This window comes from Anabrus simplex, chromosome 2 (assembly GCF_040414725.1).
Source record: "Anabrus simplex isolate iqAnaSimp1 chromosome 2, ASM4041472v1, whole genome shotgun sequence".
NCBI classification, from domain to species: domain Eukaryota; kingdom Metazoa; phylum Arthropoda; class Insecta; order Orthoptera; family Tettigoniidae; genus Anabrus; species Anabrus simplex.
The window spans coordinates 452,285,869-452,301,616 of NC_090266.1; positions in this window are offsets into that span (position 1 = coordinate 452,285,869).

Below are 15,748 nucleotides of genomic sequence, written 5' to 3' on the forward strand. Positions count from 1 at the left end.
TTAGCAATATTCCATCTGTTACTTAGCTAAGACTTTTCTCTGATGATGAAAGATGTTCTTCCTCACTACAAAGATCTAACATTTGAATTCGTGTAAAGGACCTAGGATTACAGTTCCTATTAAATTTAACAGTTTAGAAATAAAATCCAACCATGAGCAAATAAAAATTACTTACAGCTTTTCTGAGAAAAGCTATGGATTTGTAAAATTTTGAAATTCATTCCGCCGCCAACCTAATTTCACAGCATATTCATTTATAAGGCGCATACGCGGCAGAACGATCACCGTAGTGTCCTTCGGTCCAGATAGTCCTGGATTCGATTACTGGCCAGCGTCCAAACCGGGGATGTTAGCCACATTTGGTTGATTCCTCTAGATGCATGTAGTTGATCCCTGGATGTCATCCACTCGACAAACATGTAATAGTTGGGTACATCACCTCACACAGGGTTGACATCAGAAAGGGTATCTGCCCGTGAAACTAGGCAGTGTCCAAATGTGTGAAACATATCGCACCTGCGGCACCTCAAGAACGGCCGTAAATGTCCTTTAATCTACCAGAAAAAATGAAGTATCCGTCCACTTTTTTCACGAAATGGAGTAACTAAATGAATTATATTTCAAAGCTGAATACAATAGAATCTCGTTTCTTGTGAGTCTCAATTGACCGAGGTTTCGTGTTATCAACAGAAGCAGGGAGCTGTTGAGGCAGTGTTGGTTGACTCAGTTCACAAGAAATATTCGGTCAGTGATCGATATCAAGTAGTAATCAATGTGGCAACGGTTATCTTTTTAAGTATAAAATCGATTGTGGTGCGGATGTTACGATTCTTTCTGAAAGTAAACATACTCCGAATCAAGCGTTATCGCTTCCTGTTAGAATCCTCATTGGCTAGGGTAATGATCAACTTCGTATTTTAGGTTGTTTCAATGCATCACTTTTTAAAACAATATTTTATTGATAAAAATACATATTTGCAAGGTTTACAGTTGGTAGTTTTACGTATTACAGGTATCCTGTTCTATAATAAGTCCTTTCCAATCCTTCTATCTTGTTGGTTCTTGAACATTCGTACGTTGCTATGACAGTAATTGATTACCAGTAATGACCTGTTCTTGGGTAAAAACAATGAATAGTTCTTTGGCCTAATCCTTTGGCACTGTTGGTACCGTTGGTACACATATAGAATACAACACTAATAATAATATAGATGATATTACAAAATTAGCGAACAATGTTTTGGTAAAAATATACATATTGAAAAATTAAATTTCTCTTTTTGCCTTGATAACTTGGCAATATTGAAATTTTTTTAGGAAGCATTACTATTTAACATTTATGATGGAAATAATGAAAATAAATATAAATTAAAAAAAAATAGCAACACACTCTTTTTTGGCATTGTCGAGCCAGAACGTTAATATAAATTTCAGAGAATTACAAAGACAGATTAAAATTCCCCAACATATTTAGCTTTTGGTGACGATAAAACTTGACCAATACCATCCTGGATGTAGGGACACAAACTATGGTGTCGGGAGTTCCAAGTTCCATGGGATTTTAGAATCTTCATTTCAATAACTACTTTTACTCTAAAAATAATTCAAGAGAGATTAGAAGGGTTCGACTCCTAGTTGCGCCGATTAGTTAGATGGTCTAGAATGGAGAGAATGTGGTAAAAACCAGTCTGTCGAACGCAACTTACAAGACAATGACTAAAATAAAAAAATTTACCGGTATTAAACGGGTTTAAATTTTTGTATCAACTTTTCGTTTGGATCCTAAACAGTGCACGATTCAGTGAATTTCTTTTCATATTATCGATGTTAATAAGTTGAAATTGAAGAGCATGGATTCTGTCTAATAATGCTCAGTAGTGATTGTGATCCATTCAGGCTGGGAAAATCTGAGGAGAGAAATAGATTAAATCCCCCACCGTTGGCCACCGTAGAAGTGACTTTCTGCCGCTGCAAATACTACATCTGTATAAATTAACAGGGAGAATTCACAGCTTTGAAACATGTGACTCGTGCTTACAATATCTCAAGCACCTTATATTAAGAACATTTTTTTTTTCAAATGACATGTATTCACCAAACGTCACTCCCTTCTTCAAGGATACTGGGAGATTTTTGTAGCGACCGAGTATCCTCCATATGAAGGAGTGCTTAGAGAAATAGCAATAGTTATTCATAAATCTCGTTGCCCGCGAAATAACACCATATTTTGTTGCCTTCCTTACTCTAATTGTAGTGACCATATTCAGTCTCGATATCCTGAGGAATTGCTTTACTACTTAGTAACGTCCCACTCGCCAATTACTTTATACGGAATGATTCTAAATGCTTATCAGTTCTCATGTTGCAGGTACTCTGTTATATTCATTTCTAAGTAGTTCTTAAAAGAGCTATTTGCAGTAAAATAAGCTTTCTACCGACAGAGGTGCAATGGGCTTTTTGCGTGGCCATTCGATTAATGGAGGAAATTTACGTTGTTGCAAAACCACAGCGTGCTAAAGAATCATGTCTCTCTTAAGCCCAGATAGTTTCAATCATTCCCTACAAGTAGAGTATGTACCTATTACTTGGTTAAATGTGTCCAGCAGAATGTTTCAGGTGGTATTCACAAATAATTTGTCCGTAATCGGCGCTTACATGGTGATAATTATTCTTTCTTTCTTTCTTTCTTCCTTTCTTTCTTTCTTTCTTTCTTTCTTAATCTGTTTACCCTAAAGGGTAGGTTTTCCCCTCGGAATCAGCGAGGGATCCCACCTCTACCGCCTCAAGGGCAGTGTCCTGGAGCTTTAGACTTTGGGTTGAGGGATACAACCGGGGAGTATGACCAGTACCTCGCCCAGGCGGCCTCACCTGCTATGCTGAACAGGGACCTTGCGGGGGGGGATTGGAAGATTGGAAGGGATAGACAAGGAAGAGGGAAGGAAGCGGCCGTTGCCTTAAGTTAGGTACCATCCCGGCATTTGCCTGGAGGAGAAGGAGGAAACCACGGAAAACCAGTTCCAGGATGGCTGAGGTGGGAATCAAACCAACCTCTACTCATTTGACCTCCCCAGGCTGAGTGGACCCCGTTCCAGACCTCGTACCACTTTTCAAACTTCGTGGCAGAGCCGTGAATCGAACCCTGGCCACCGGGGGTGGCAGCTAATCACACTAACCACTATACAACAGAGGCGGACGGTGATAATTATTATGTCTGTTTATTATAACTTCCATATAAGAATATCTGTCTCTTCAGAAAAGTCAAGTCTTCGTAAAGGATACCTAGATGAGTACGATATTTAAATTTAAAAAGGCATGACTCAAAAACGTTTCGAACCCTCACTGCTCCCTGTAGCTTATCCTCGTACATCTAACATACCTAATTCTGCGCAGCTACTTCTCGCTGGAACGTCTCTGTTTCAACTCTGTATTCACGAAGAGAGCGAAAGTTCTCGTTTCGTAAAGTTACTGATGTGTTACAGCCTTATGGTCCAGTTTTATGACTTTAGTGAACGCTGCAACGGTATTAATTAGGCTACTCACATTGACTCCTGCCAGCATGCAGGGCAGTATAAATGAAGTGATAAATTACTGTAAAGACTGCAATTAAAAATTAATGAATAGGAAACTAAGAAAGGATATGCATTATCAAAGAACGAAAAATGGTGGATGGGTGAGAAAATTAGAGAAAATTAGAACTTGTCGAGAAAATAGACTACTTGGGCCGGATATGAAACGGAAATGGTCAGAATAAATAACATGAGCAGACTTAAAGGGTATGAGTGCATTGTCAGCTGTTACACTTTGGATAAAAATGATGCCAAACACAGGTTGTTTTAATGCATTATTTAAATCTAGGGTATTGTAGGGAGCAAAGATGTGGGGAGTTGAAGAAAAAGTGTCGACACTTGATGCAATCACAAGTAAATTTGCTGAAATATTTTTGGTACTACCCAGTTGTACAGGAAACTGTGGAATGTGAATGATGTGCAGTGAAGGAAGTCTACAGGGAGGTATTGTTTAAAAGATAATCAAGTATTGGCTAAGACTGAAGTTGGGATCAGATGGCGAAGTGTTAGAGTTAGCTTTTCAATACCAAATGAAATATCAGAATCATGTGTACTGGGTGTATGAGGTTCAAAACCTTCTGAAAACGGTAGGAATGGGATATTACCAGGAAAGGGATTGCGTAGAACATCAGCTAATTTTAAAAATTGTAGTTCTAAGGGATAAGGGTGTCGAAAAGCAGAAAAGAAAATGCTTCACATTAAAAAAATAACGGGTCACTGCGAGACTTTTTCAATGTAAATGAAATAATGAGGACAACCATAGTTAATATGACAAAAAAGGGAAACGAGAGACATAATGTGCTCTTTAATGGGGATACAAAAATAAATGATACAGACAAAATTGAAATGATAATAAATATTTACTATAGGCTATTGTAAAGAAATGGAGTTGGCACTTTTTATAAAAGATTGCTTAGAGACAAGGGAAGTAAGAGAGAAATTTATGGATTAGGAGAATATGAGAAAAATTAAACGAAACGCAGATGTATACGATTGAAAAGTTACTGAGCAGAGAGTGGTTGCAAAATTATTCATCATTAGTGACGGAATGTGGGGATGTAAGTTGATGGAATAAAAATAATTTATACATGTCATTTAATAACAGGTTTGACCCTAAGGCAACCTGGATAATATAATTATGTTGAAATTTAGAGCAATAAGCTCCGTGGACGATAGTTATAGCATATCATTATATATTTTCCGTCGTAGTCTAATTAGTCTGCAAGTTCTTTGACAGTTAATACTAATATTCATTTTAGGTGTCGGACATGGTATGGAAAGACTGGGGATGACGACCTGATGACATTCACTTTCGGGAAGGGGTCACTTTTCCGGTGTGTCCATTGGACCTCTGTAAAAGGTCCGAGAATTTAATTTCTTACAATATTTCTAACAATCCTTTCAGGCCAATTTTTCTCTGTTCAATTTCTAACTCACTTATGAGTGTTAAATTGTGGTTGTTAATGATGTTTTTATGACACTTTACTCTTTATTTGAGCTTCTACTGCATATTTTTCAATTATACTATACGATACTAAATTGTCGTAAACTGCATGTATCTGAACATTAGAAAAGAGTACAATAAACAAATCCCTCTCCCTAATCTGTAGTTTCCGAGGTTAGGGGAGATGGATGTTGTCTTATATTTATACAGAAGAATTTGTTTCGGTTTGTTGGTGGATTGAGGCACATCTTATCCCATTTTAACAAACACGTTGCAGAAGAGCATGGATACAGACTAATGGACTGTGCAAGGAAATTTCTTCGTGCTATAGTTACAAGGGATTTCTTTGTAACACGAATCATTCATACATGAAGGTTGCTCATTAGACATAAAATTCCCTATGTCTCTATAGTTTCTGTTTAGAAATAATGACACTTTTCTCAAATGCATGTAACTTCTTGTGCATGTTTTATTCCGTAACAATCTCCCATACATACCCGATATACAGCAAACAGTTTATATAGCGGGTGGCCATAAATAAATTGGCATCGTTTTAACGTCCGGCTCCGTGGCTGAATGGTTAGCGTACTGGCCTTTGGCCACGGGGGTCGCGGGTTCGATTCCCAGCAGGGTCGGGAATTTTAACCTTAATTGGTTAATTTCGCTGGCACGGGGGCGGGGTGTATGTGTCATCTTCGTCATCATTTCATCCTCATCATGACGCGCAGGTCGCCTACGGCAGTCAAATCAAAAGACCTGCATCTGGCAAGCTGAACTTGTTCTCGGACACTCCCGGCACTAAAAGCCGTACGCCATTTTATTTCATCGTTTTAACGACTGATTTCCTTTTCGAATTGTACATCGGTTATTGCTAGAGGCTTTACGTCGCACCGACACAGATAGGTCTTATGGCGACGATGGGATAGGAAAAGCCTAGGAGTTGGAAGGAAGCGGCCGTGGCCTTAATTAAGGTACAGCCCCAGCATTTGCCTGGTGTGAAAATGGGAAACCACGGAAAACCATCTTCAGGGCTGCCGATAGTGGGATTCGAACCTACTATCTCCCGGATGCAAGTACATCGGTTAAACCTTTGTACAAGTTGTAATAGGTAGTTGACGAGATGGACAAATCTAGAGTTGGGAACTTCCGAAGACGAATTCTGTGATAAGAAATATTATAATTACACAATCGTAACCACACAGTACATGACAATTATCTGTGCCTGTCCGACTCGTTGGCTGAATGGTCAGCGGACTGGCCTTCGGTTCAGAGGGTTCCGGTTTCGATTCCCGGCCGGCTCGGTGATTTTAACCTTCGTTGGTTAATTCCAATGGCCCGAGGCCTGGGTGTTTGTGCTGTCTCTAACATCCCTGCAACTCACACACCACACATAACACTATCCTCCACCACAATAACACGCAGTTACCTACACATGGCAGATGCCGCCCATCCTCATCGGAGGGCTGCACTCGGCTAGAAATAGCTACACGAAATTATTATTATTCTTAGAGGTCTGCAAAAGTGCGACTTAAAAGGATACAAATGATAATAGAAGATTGGGTCTTCATAAATTTGCGATAGCTTGTATCACTGACATTAAGTAAAGCCCTACCGTACTTTTCAAATTATGTATACCCGCCTTGTAGAAATTTTCCTCTCATGGTCAAAAGAGTATGAAGTTAGTGTAATTAATCAAGAATTTGGAGGAGGATGAACTTTGTCCTTACTAGATGCATAATGCCACTCTCAATTCATAGGGAGTTGCAAGATAATAGAATGATGAATAAGTAATAAAAGGTTCTGTTATTTATTCTATTCCCTCCTAACTCCCTGGCTTATGACAGCAAACGAATTATATCTTCTCTCTCTCCACGAATACCTTATTGATTGCTATTGGTGCAGTCTTGGTTGCCAGATATGGGTGGAATGAACCAGACGGTTCCCGTTTATCGGCATTAGACATACTCGGAGCAACAGGTGGATCTGGGCTTACGTAGAAGTAATGGATTTTTTCATGTCTTTGAAAGCTGTCGTTGTTGTTTAACTGCCTGCATCAGTTAGTCGAATATTTACTGAATTCTAATTTTATTATGTTAGATGTGAGGTATATTTTAACTGTTTAGCCTGTGTCTTTCTTTAATCTCTGTGATGATTCTTAACTACTAGCCACTTTCAGCACAACATTTTGTGCATTCTTATATTAAAACCACTCGTTTTGCATTCTAACTAATTACATATAGTCGTTTCTTTCTAGTTACGACTTAGTGTGTAGTATCTCACCTGACTAGGCTGCTCAAGATCTTTGAGCTGAACCAAGCCATATGAACCTGCATCCTGTAGGGTGGCCAGTCCTTATGCCCTCTTCCAACTGCCACAGAATTAGGCAGGATCTCAATTAATTGTCCGTACAAGGCTGAGAGACTCTCATTCGAGTCCATACTAATACTTTCGCTACCTTTGCCGACTTAGGATTTAAGCCCAGTACTTTTATATCATGAGTGTCATACTTTAACCATTCAATTAACGGAATAAATAATAATAATAATAATAATAATAATAATAATAATAATAATAATAATAATAATAATAATAATAATAATAATAATAATAATACAGGGATGCTCTAATAGAAACAGCAAGGGAATGCCTAGGAACAACTGTGTGTAAAGATAGGAAAAGGCGAACATATTGGTGGAATGATGAAGTGAGAGCAGCCTGTAAAAGTAAAAAGAAGGCTTATCAGAAATGGCTCCAAACAAGGGCCAAGGCAGACAGGGATTGGTACGTTGATGAAAGAAACAGAGCGAAACAAATAGTTGTTGAATCCAAAAAGAAGTCATGGGAAGATTTTGGTAATAACCTGGAAAGGCTAGGTCAAGCAGCAGGGAAACCTTTCTGGACAGTAATAATCTCAGGAAGGGAGGGAAAAAGGAAATGAACAGTGTTTTGAGTAATTCAGGTGAACTCATAATAGATCCCAGGGAATCACTGGAGAGGTGGAGGGAATATTTTGAACATCTTCTCAATGTAAAAGGAAATCATCATGGTGGTGTTGCAAACAGCCAAGCTCATGGGGAGGAGGAATATGATGTTGGTGAAATTATGCTTGAGGAAGTGGAAAGGATAGTAAATAAACTCCATTGTCATAAAGCAGCAGGAATAGATGAAATTAGACCTGAAATGGTGAAGTATAGTGGGAAGGCAGGGATGAAATGGCTTCATAGAGTAGTAAAATTAGCGTGGAGTGTGGGTAAGGTACCTTCAGATTGGACAAAAGCAGTAATTGCACCTATCTATAAGCAAGGGAACAGGAAGGATTGCAACAACTATCGAGGTATCTCATTGATTAGTATACCAGGCAAAGTATTCACTGGCATCCTGGAAGGAAGGGTGCGATCAGTCGTTGAGAGGAAGTTGGATGAAAATCAGTATGGTTTCAGACCACAGAGAGGCTGTCAGGATCAGATTTTCAGTATGCGCCAGGTAATTGAAAAATGCTACGAGAGTAATAGGCAGTTGTGTTTATGTTTCGTAGATCTAGAGAAAGCATATGACAGGGTACCGAGGGAAAAGATGTTCGCCATACTGGGGGACTATGGAATTAAAGGTAGATTATTAAAATAAATCAAAGGCATTTATGTTGACAATTGGGCTTCAGTGAGAATTGATGGTAGAATGAGTTCTTGGTTCAGGGTACTTACAGGAGTTAGACAAGGCTGTAATCTTTCACCTTTGCTGTTCGTAGTTTACATGGATCATCTGCTGAAAGGTATAAAGTGGCAGGGAGGGATTCAGTTAGGTGGAAATGTAGTAAGCAGTTTGCCTATGCTGACGACTTGGTCTTAATGGCTGACTGTGCCGAAAGCCTGCAGTCTAATATCTTGGAACTTGAAAATAGGTGCAATGAGTATGGTATGAAAATTAGCCTCTCGAAGACTAAACTGATGTCAGTAGGTAAGAAATTCAACAGAATCGAATGTCAGATTGGTGATACAAAGCTAGAACAGGTCGATAATTTCAAGTATTTAGGTTGTGTGTTCTCCCAGGATGGTAATATAGTAAGTGAGATTGAATCAAGGTGTAGTAAAGCTAATGCAGTGAGCTCGCAGTTGCGATCAGCAGTATTCTGTAAGAAGGAAGTCAGCTCCCAGGCGAAACTATCTTTACATCGGTCTGTTTTCAGACCAACTTTGCTTTACGGGAGCGAAAGCTGGGTGGACTCAGGATACCTTATTCATAAGTTAGAAGTAACAGACATGAAAGTAGCAAGAATGATTGCTGGTACAAACAGGTGGGAACAATGGCAGGAGGGAACTCGGAATGAGGAGATAAAGGCTAATTTAGGAATGAACTCGATGGATCAAGCTGTGCGCATAAACCGGCTTCGGTGGTGGGGTAATGTGAGGCGAATGGAGGAGGATAGGTTACCTAGGAGAATAATGGACTCTGTTATGGAGGGTAAGAGAAGTAGAGGGAGACCAAGACGACGATGGTTAGACTCGGTTTCTAACGATTTAAAGATAAGAGGTATAGAACTAAATGAGGCCACAACACTAGTTGCAAATCGAGGATTGTGGCGACGTTTAGTAAATTCACAGAGGCTTGCAGACTGAACGCTGAAAGGCATAACAGTCTATAATGATAATGTATGTATGTATGTATGTATGTATGTATGTATGTATGTATAATAATAATAATAATAATAATAATAATAATAATAATAATAATAATAATAATAATAATAATAATAATAATAATGTATTATTCTTCCACTATGTCTTTGCTGGCAAGATGTGATATTTACACTGCACTATGTCTTCTGGTATGGGCTAGAATAAATTAGTTACTTTCATTGACCTGTCTCAATCTCATCCTTGGCTTTGACAATATGAAAGTGACTGAGGTATGTTTGATGCTAGTAATACCATTCCTTATGCAGCCAGTCCCTGTTATGAATGGTGTGAAAATGTCATTCATAGGGTCGGGTGGTGCATGCATTTCAGTGGGCTTGGCAGACTGATATGTAATAGCAACTTCTGGCTCGGTGAGGAAAGCAACGGGAAACTACCTCACTCCTCATTTCCCTAGTGTGCCTCTTCAATGACGCCTAGGCGATATATGACAGCTGTCGGCGGAACTGTGGAGGATCAAACCAGCTTTCGAGCTGAATACCCAACATACAACATACATTCGTCCACTCTTCCCACACCCTGATGGGGTCCCAGGTGCGAACTCTCCTGACGCTAACAATATGTGAGCGGAAGTATGCACCATTGCGTGCTCTGTGGTGGTTGCTAGTTTGGTACTCTGTATGTACAGTATGTACCTATTCTATTCGTACGGGCTGTTTGCTTTAGTACATTAACGCACTGCCAGAAAATAATACAATGTAAAGGATTGTATTAATTGAAAACATATTCAACAATGCCTTCAGAAAACATATACATACTATGTCTGTTCGCAACCATGTTAACAAAACATACAGCTTCTAATAAAGAAAAGCGCGCCCATAATCCTGTATCTTTCCTATTCGTACAAGCAAATTGAACGCTTGAAATAAACAAAAATTAAATGGTTCCTGGAACATGTTAGTATGTAGTGGAATGTCCTCTAGCCTTTATAACTGCCTAACATCATCGCCGCATAGAATACACTAATTTCTTGCACATGTCAGAGCTGATTTTTTGCCATTGCTGAAGAAACACACTTTTAAGTTCCTCCTTCTAACGCACACGTTGCCTACGGAATTCCTCCTTAACGTAGCCCAAAGATCTTCAATGAGATTTAAATCCGGAGACTGGGGAGGTTTTCCAAGCAGCATAGGAATGTCCCAGATCAACCACGTCTTATTAATACCAGCAGTGTGCTTTGGGTCATTATCATGCTGGAACATATAAACAGGTGGCATCCCCATTTCTTCGGCACTCTGCTTCAAGTTTGCCTTCAGAATTGAATAATATCCCTCCTTGTTTATTATTCCGTCAATGAAATATTTGTTACACACATCTCTGGCTGACATACAGCCCCAAAGCATTACAGACCCACCACCGTATTTTACAATTGGGAGCGTATTTGCCAAATAATTGTCCGTATCAATTTCTTTCCATATTCTGCGGATGCCATCTGACCCGAAAAAGGTTTATTTTTCTCTCATCAGACCAGATAACGTCAATTCCAGAATTCGTTCTCCTTATTTATGTGCTCCTTAGCGAATGTCAGTCTAAGCCGTCTGTTTCTTTTACTTACGTTTGGCCTTTTCCGAGGGATTTTTCCACAGTGCCCATGCCGATACAGGATCCGACGGATGGTGGATTTGCTGATCTTCTTTCCAATTTGCTCCTCCGTGAGTTTCATCAACACTGGTGCACATAATTTGGAATCTGACTTTAGCAGCCGAACAAAAAATGTTCTTTCCTTTCAGTTAAACACTTTCTCCTCGGTTTTCTTGGAGTTATTAATAGTGCCTTTCTGTTTAACTTCATCAACCACATACTGAACCGTAGAATGTGTTCTATTGACCAGCTGTCCAATTTTTTGTAATGAAAATCCTTGAAGTGGCAGTTGATGTATAGTGTTCTTAAGCTCCGTACTTAACTCTGCACTCCTACCCATGTCCAACACAGATACACTAGGAAGGAGACTAACACACTTGACAAGTCGTATTATGTCACTGAGACTTTTCCGTGCGTCGCAAGTAAACGGTGGGCATCATCCTGTCCATGTGTACGAATACAACTGGTACACCCGCTTGTCGATGCCGGCACATTCATATAAAATCTTCCGGGCTGTATGTAGATATGTATGGTTTTGACTAACGAATTATCATTGAAAAATCATGTTTTTAACCGGAGTGTATGTTTTATTTCAATTTTTCAATCGTTAATGTGAATATGAGAGACTTGATAAGAAATTGAAGCCTGTACGAATAACAGAGCCACATACTGTACGTGAAGTATATTTAGACTAACACAATCATGCAGAGGAAATACCCAATCGTAGCTAATATCCCTGGCCCAGCCGGGAATGGAACTGAGATAATATCGTGGACAGTTTTTCGTTAAGTAGTCCAGAACTTTTTAAACATGTATGTTGACAGTATGTTGGTGATCTTTGTATTTACGATGACAGCTTTGGCTTTTCCTTACTTTGCCTTCTAATTACTTTCTGAAGAACTGAACTCTGGCAGAAGATAATTGCAATATGTTTGGAATGCTGAGTAAAATTAAAAGCGAATGGGCACTTTTACGATCAGAAAAGCAAAGCATTACCTGCTAACTGATTTTATTTATTTTACTAATATCTTCTTCTTTCCCCTGTCCTTTGTTCCAATTCCTTGGGTAGCCAATTAATTAGACCCAGTTTTACGACCGGATGTCCTCCCCGACGCAAAACTTATCCGATGAGATGTATTCACTATAGTGTGTTTCTGTGGTGTTTAGTAGTGTGAGGTGTTGTTTTTAGATGAATATATCTGTATGGCGATGAACACAAACACCCAGTCCTCGAGCTAGAGAAATTAATAATACACAGTCCGGTGAGGAATCGAACCCAGAGCCCTTTGAACCGAAGACAACTATGCTGAACATTCAGCCAACGAGTCTGAAATTGTTTAATTACTTTACTTCAAATAATTTAATTCTAAACAAGTAGCCTTACTTTATGAACATTTTGATTTGCTCCTTAAAGTGACAATCACTACCACCACTACCACAAATGATTTTCCACTATCTAAACAGTGGAGCAGTTCACTAGTTTTGTTCGCAGAGTTTTTCCTGTACATCAGAAGTATCCTAACGTAGGGTATTGTATATCCTCCCACATCAGGAAAAAATATCTTGTGCGTAACACTGTGTAGTTACCGGAGAGTCGACGAAGAATATACAGTATACCTCACTGGCTCCCTCAGCAGGTCATGTTGAAGGTTGTAAAGTTGTTAAATAGCGCTAACCCTCCAGTCCACGCCATTGTTCTTTAGGGGCAAATTCTGTTTTCATTCACGTGCGCACACATTTATGCCAGCAAAGCGTGTTGGCTGGAATGTGCCAAGTTTTGTAGCGTTAATAGGGTGGAAGCAAAGGAGAACGACTCGACTTCATACGGAGTTGCTCTGTCTGAAATGTACAGCACTTTTGTTTTCTCACAGTCGAGTGTGTAAACGTGCACGCATTTAAGTTACTAAAACCACTCGTCGGTGCGGTTGAAATTCTCTTATGTTACTTTAACACAGGAAATTTAAGTATCCTTCTTTTAATTGTCAAAAGTAGCTGTAATATTGGAAGGAATGAGCCAATTAATTGGGTTATATTCAGCATTTGCTTTACTCGGATTACAGTTCGTCGCTGTTCGGGCAAAAGGTCATATCACCCAGTGCTCGTCCTACACATTACTGGTCACGCCTCCCAACCTCATATAGATATTTAGTCCATCGGAACAATATTCGTTGTGTTAATTTTCCTGTGCTTACATGACAAGAAAATTAACCTTACAGCACTCTAGGAATATATGTTTGCATGATCTTTTTTACAAGTTGCTTTACGTAGCACCAACACAGATAGGTCTTATGGCGACGATAGGACAGGAAAGGGCTAGGAGTGGGAAGGAAGCGCTCGTGGCCTGTGTTAAGGTACATCCCCACACACTTCCTGGTTTAAAATAGGAAACCACGGAAAACCATCTTCAGCGTTGCTGACAGTGGGGTTCGAACCCACTGCCTGCCGAATAGGCTACTGGATACTGGCCGCACTTAAGCGACTGCATCTATCGAGCTCGGTCATGACTTCCTTTGCGTACACCTTCAGTATAATATAATATTCTTAAAGTTCATTTTCCTTTACACTTAAGTATACGAAAATGAACACAACGAAAATTGTTCTTCTTTTTTTGCTAGGGGCTGTACGTCGCACCGACACAGATAGGTCTTATGGCGACGATGGGATAGGAAAGGCCTAGGAGTTGGAAGGAAGCGGCCGTGGCCTTAATTAAGGTACAGCCCCAGCATTTGCCTGGTGTGAAAATGGGAAACCACGGAAAACCATTTTCAGGGCTGCCGATAGTGGGATTCGAACCTACTATCTCCCGGATGCAAGCTCACAGTTCTGCGCCTATAACTACACGATCAGCTCGCTCGGTAATGTTATTTTGGAATAAGAGTCAGCCTGTTTCACTTAATAGTTCATATTAGTTGGGATCCTTTATACCCTGTCATGATGTTGTTGATGAATCATGACCCATGAGAGAAGAGGAATAGGCGAGTATTTCAGCTATGCCGGCATTTTCAAGAACTCGCCATCATGCAGGACCGAGCTCGATAGCTGCAGTCGCTTAAGTGCGGCCAGTATCCAGTAATCGGGAGATTGTGGGTTCGAGCCCCACTGTCGGCAGCCCTGAAGATGGTTTTCTGTGGTTTCCCATTTTCACACCAGGCAAATGCCGGGGCTGTACCTTACTTAAGGCCACGGCCGCTTCCTTCCAATTCCTAGGCCTTTCCTATCCCATCGTCACCGTAAGACATATCTGTGTCGGTGCGACGTAAAACAAAATAGCATCATGCAGGAACTCCACAGGATGTATACTATTGGTTACAATATATTGGGAGGGCAAATATCAGAATTTTTCTTAAATATATTTATTACTGATTGTAAATGCCGTCGTCTAGATAACCACCTTATATAGTAGGCTAGTGACGTACTTCGTAACAATGGAATCGCTCTAGTTATCCGCCTTCGCCCTCACGTTCATCTTTCTGTACGTGTAATAGTGGGAAATGGTGCGTACACCTTGATCAAATGCAACGATTTCTGTATGTTCGAATTATATCCTTCCTCGAGAAAATGACCTTATCACAACTCAAAAATAAGAACCATAGTAACATTGAAGAGATACAGATCATTATAATCTATTAATTAGATCTTTTTATTCAGTTGTGCGCGTAATGAACTGTATTGACATTTTATTCTCGAATTCTACTGCCGTCTTCTACTAGTCACTCACATTCTATACATCTCACTTCGTTGATATTATTATTACAGATAATAATTTCAGATAAGTATCAAGAAAGCCGCAGAGGAATTCATACAATGGACCTGCAGAATCGCAACTCACCAATCTAGCGCTAAATTTCCTACCTATATTATATACTTCGCACAACACGGACAGTGTACGAAAAAATATGGTAAGGAGCCTCCTGAAAGAATGCGACAGTATTCAGTAGAGTCAGAAATGCCCTGTGATGGTATTTATAGCGTATATTCATCTTCTTGAAAGATAACCGCCATTAAATACTTCTCCTCTAGACTTCTTCTGTCCCGTGAGGAAACGTTTGGACTAGAAAGAGAAATAACAAAACACAACACCACTTTGGCTGTCCAGTTATGGAGTGGCAGTCCGGCTACGTAATGGTCCAGATGAATAGTTTAAAATTCAATAGACTTATTTATCTATGTATTTATTTATCTATTTTATTTATTTATTTATTTATTTATTTATTTATTTATTTATTTATTTATTTATTTATTTATTTATTTATTTATTTATTTATTTATTTATTTATTGCTAGTTGCTTTAATTCGCACCGACACAGATAGGTCTTATGGAAACGATGGGATAGGAAAGGTCTTGGAGTGGGAAGGAAGCGGCCGTGGCCTTAATTAAGGTACAGCCCGAGCATTTGGCTGGTGTGAAAATTGGAAACCACGGAAAACCATTTTCAGGGCTGCCGACAGTGGGGTTCGAGCCCAGT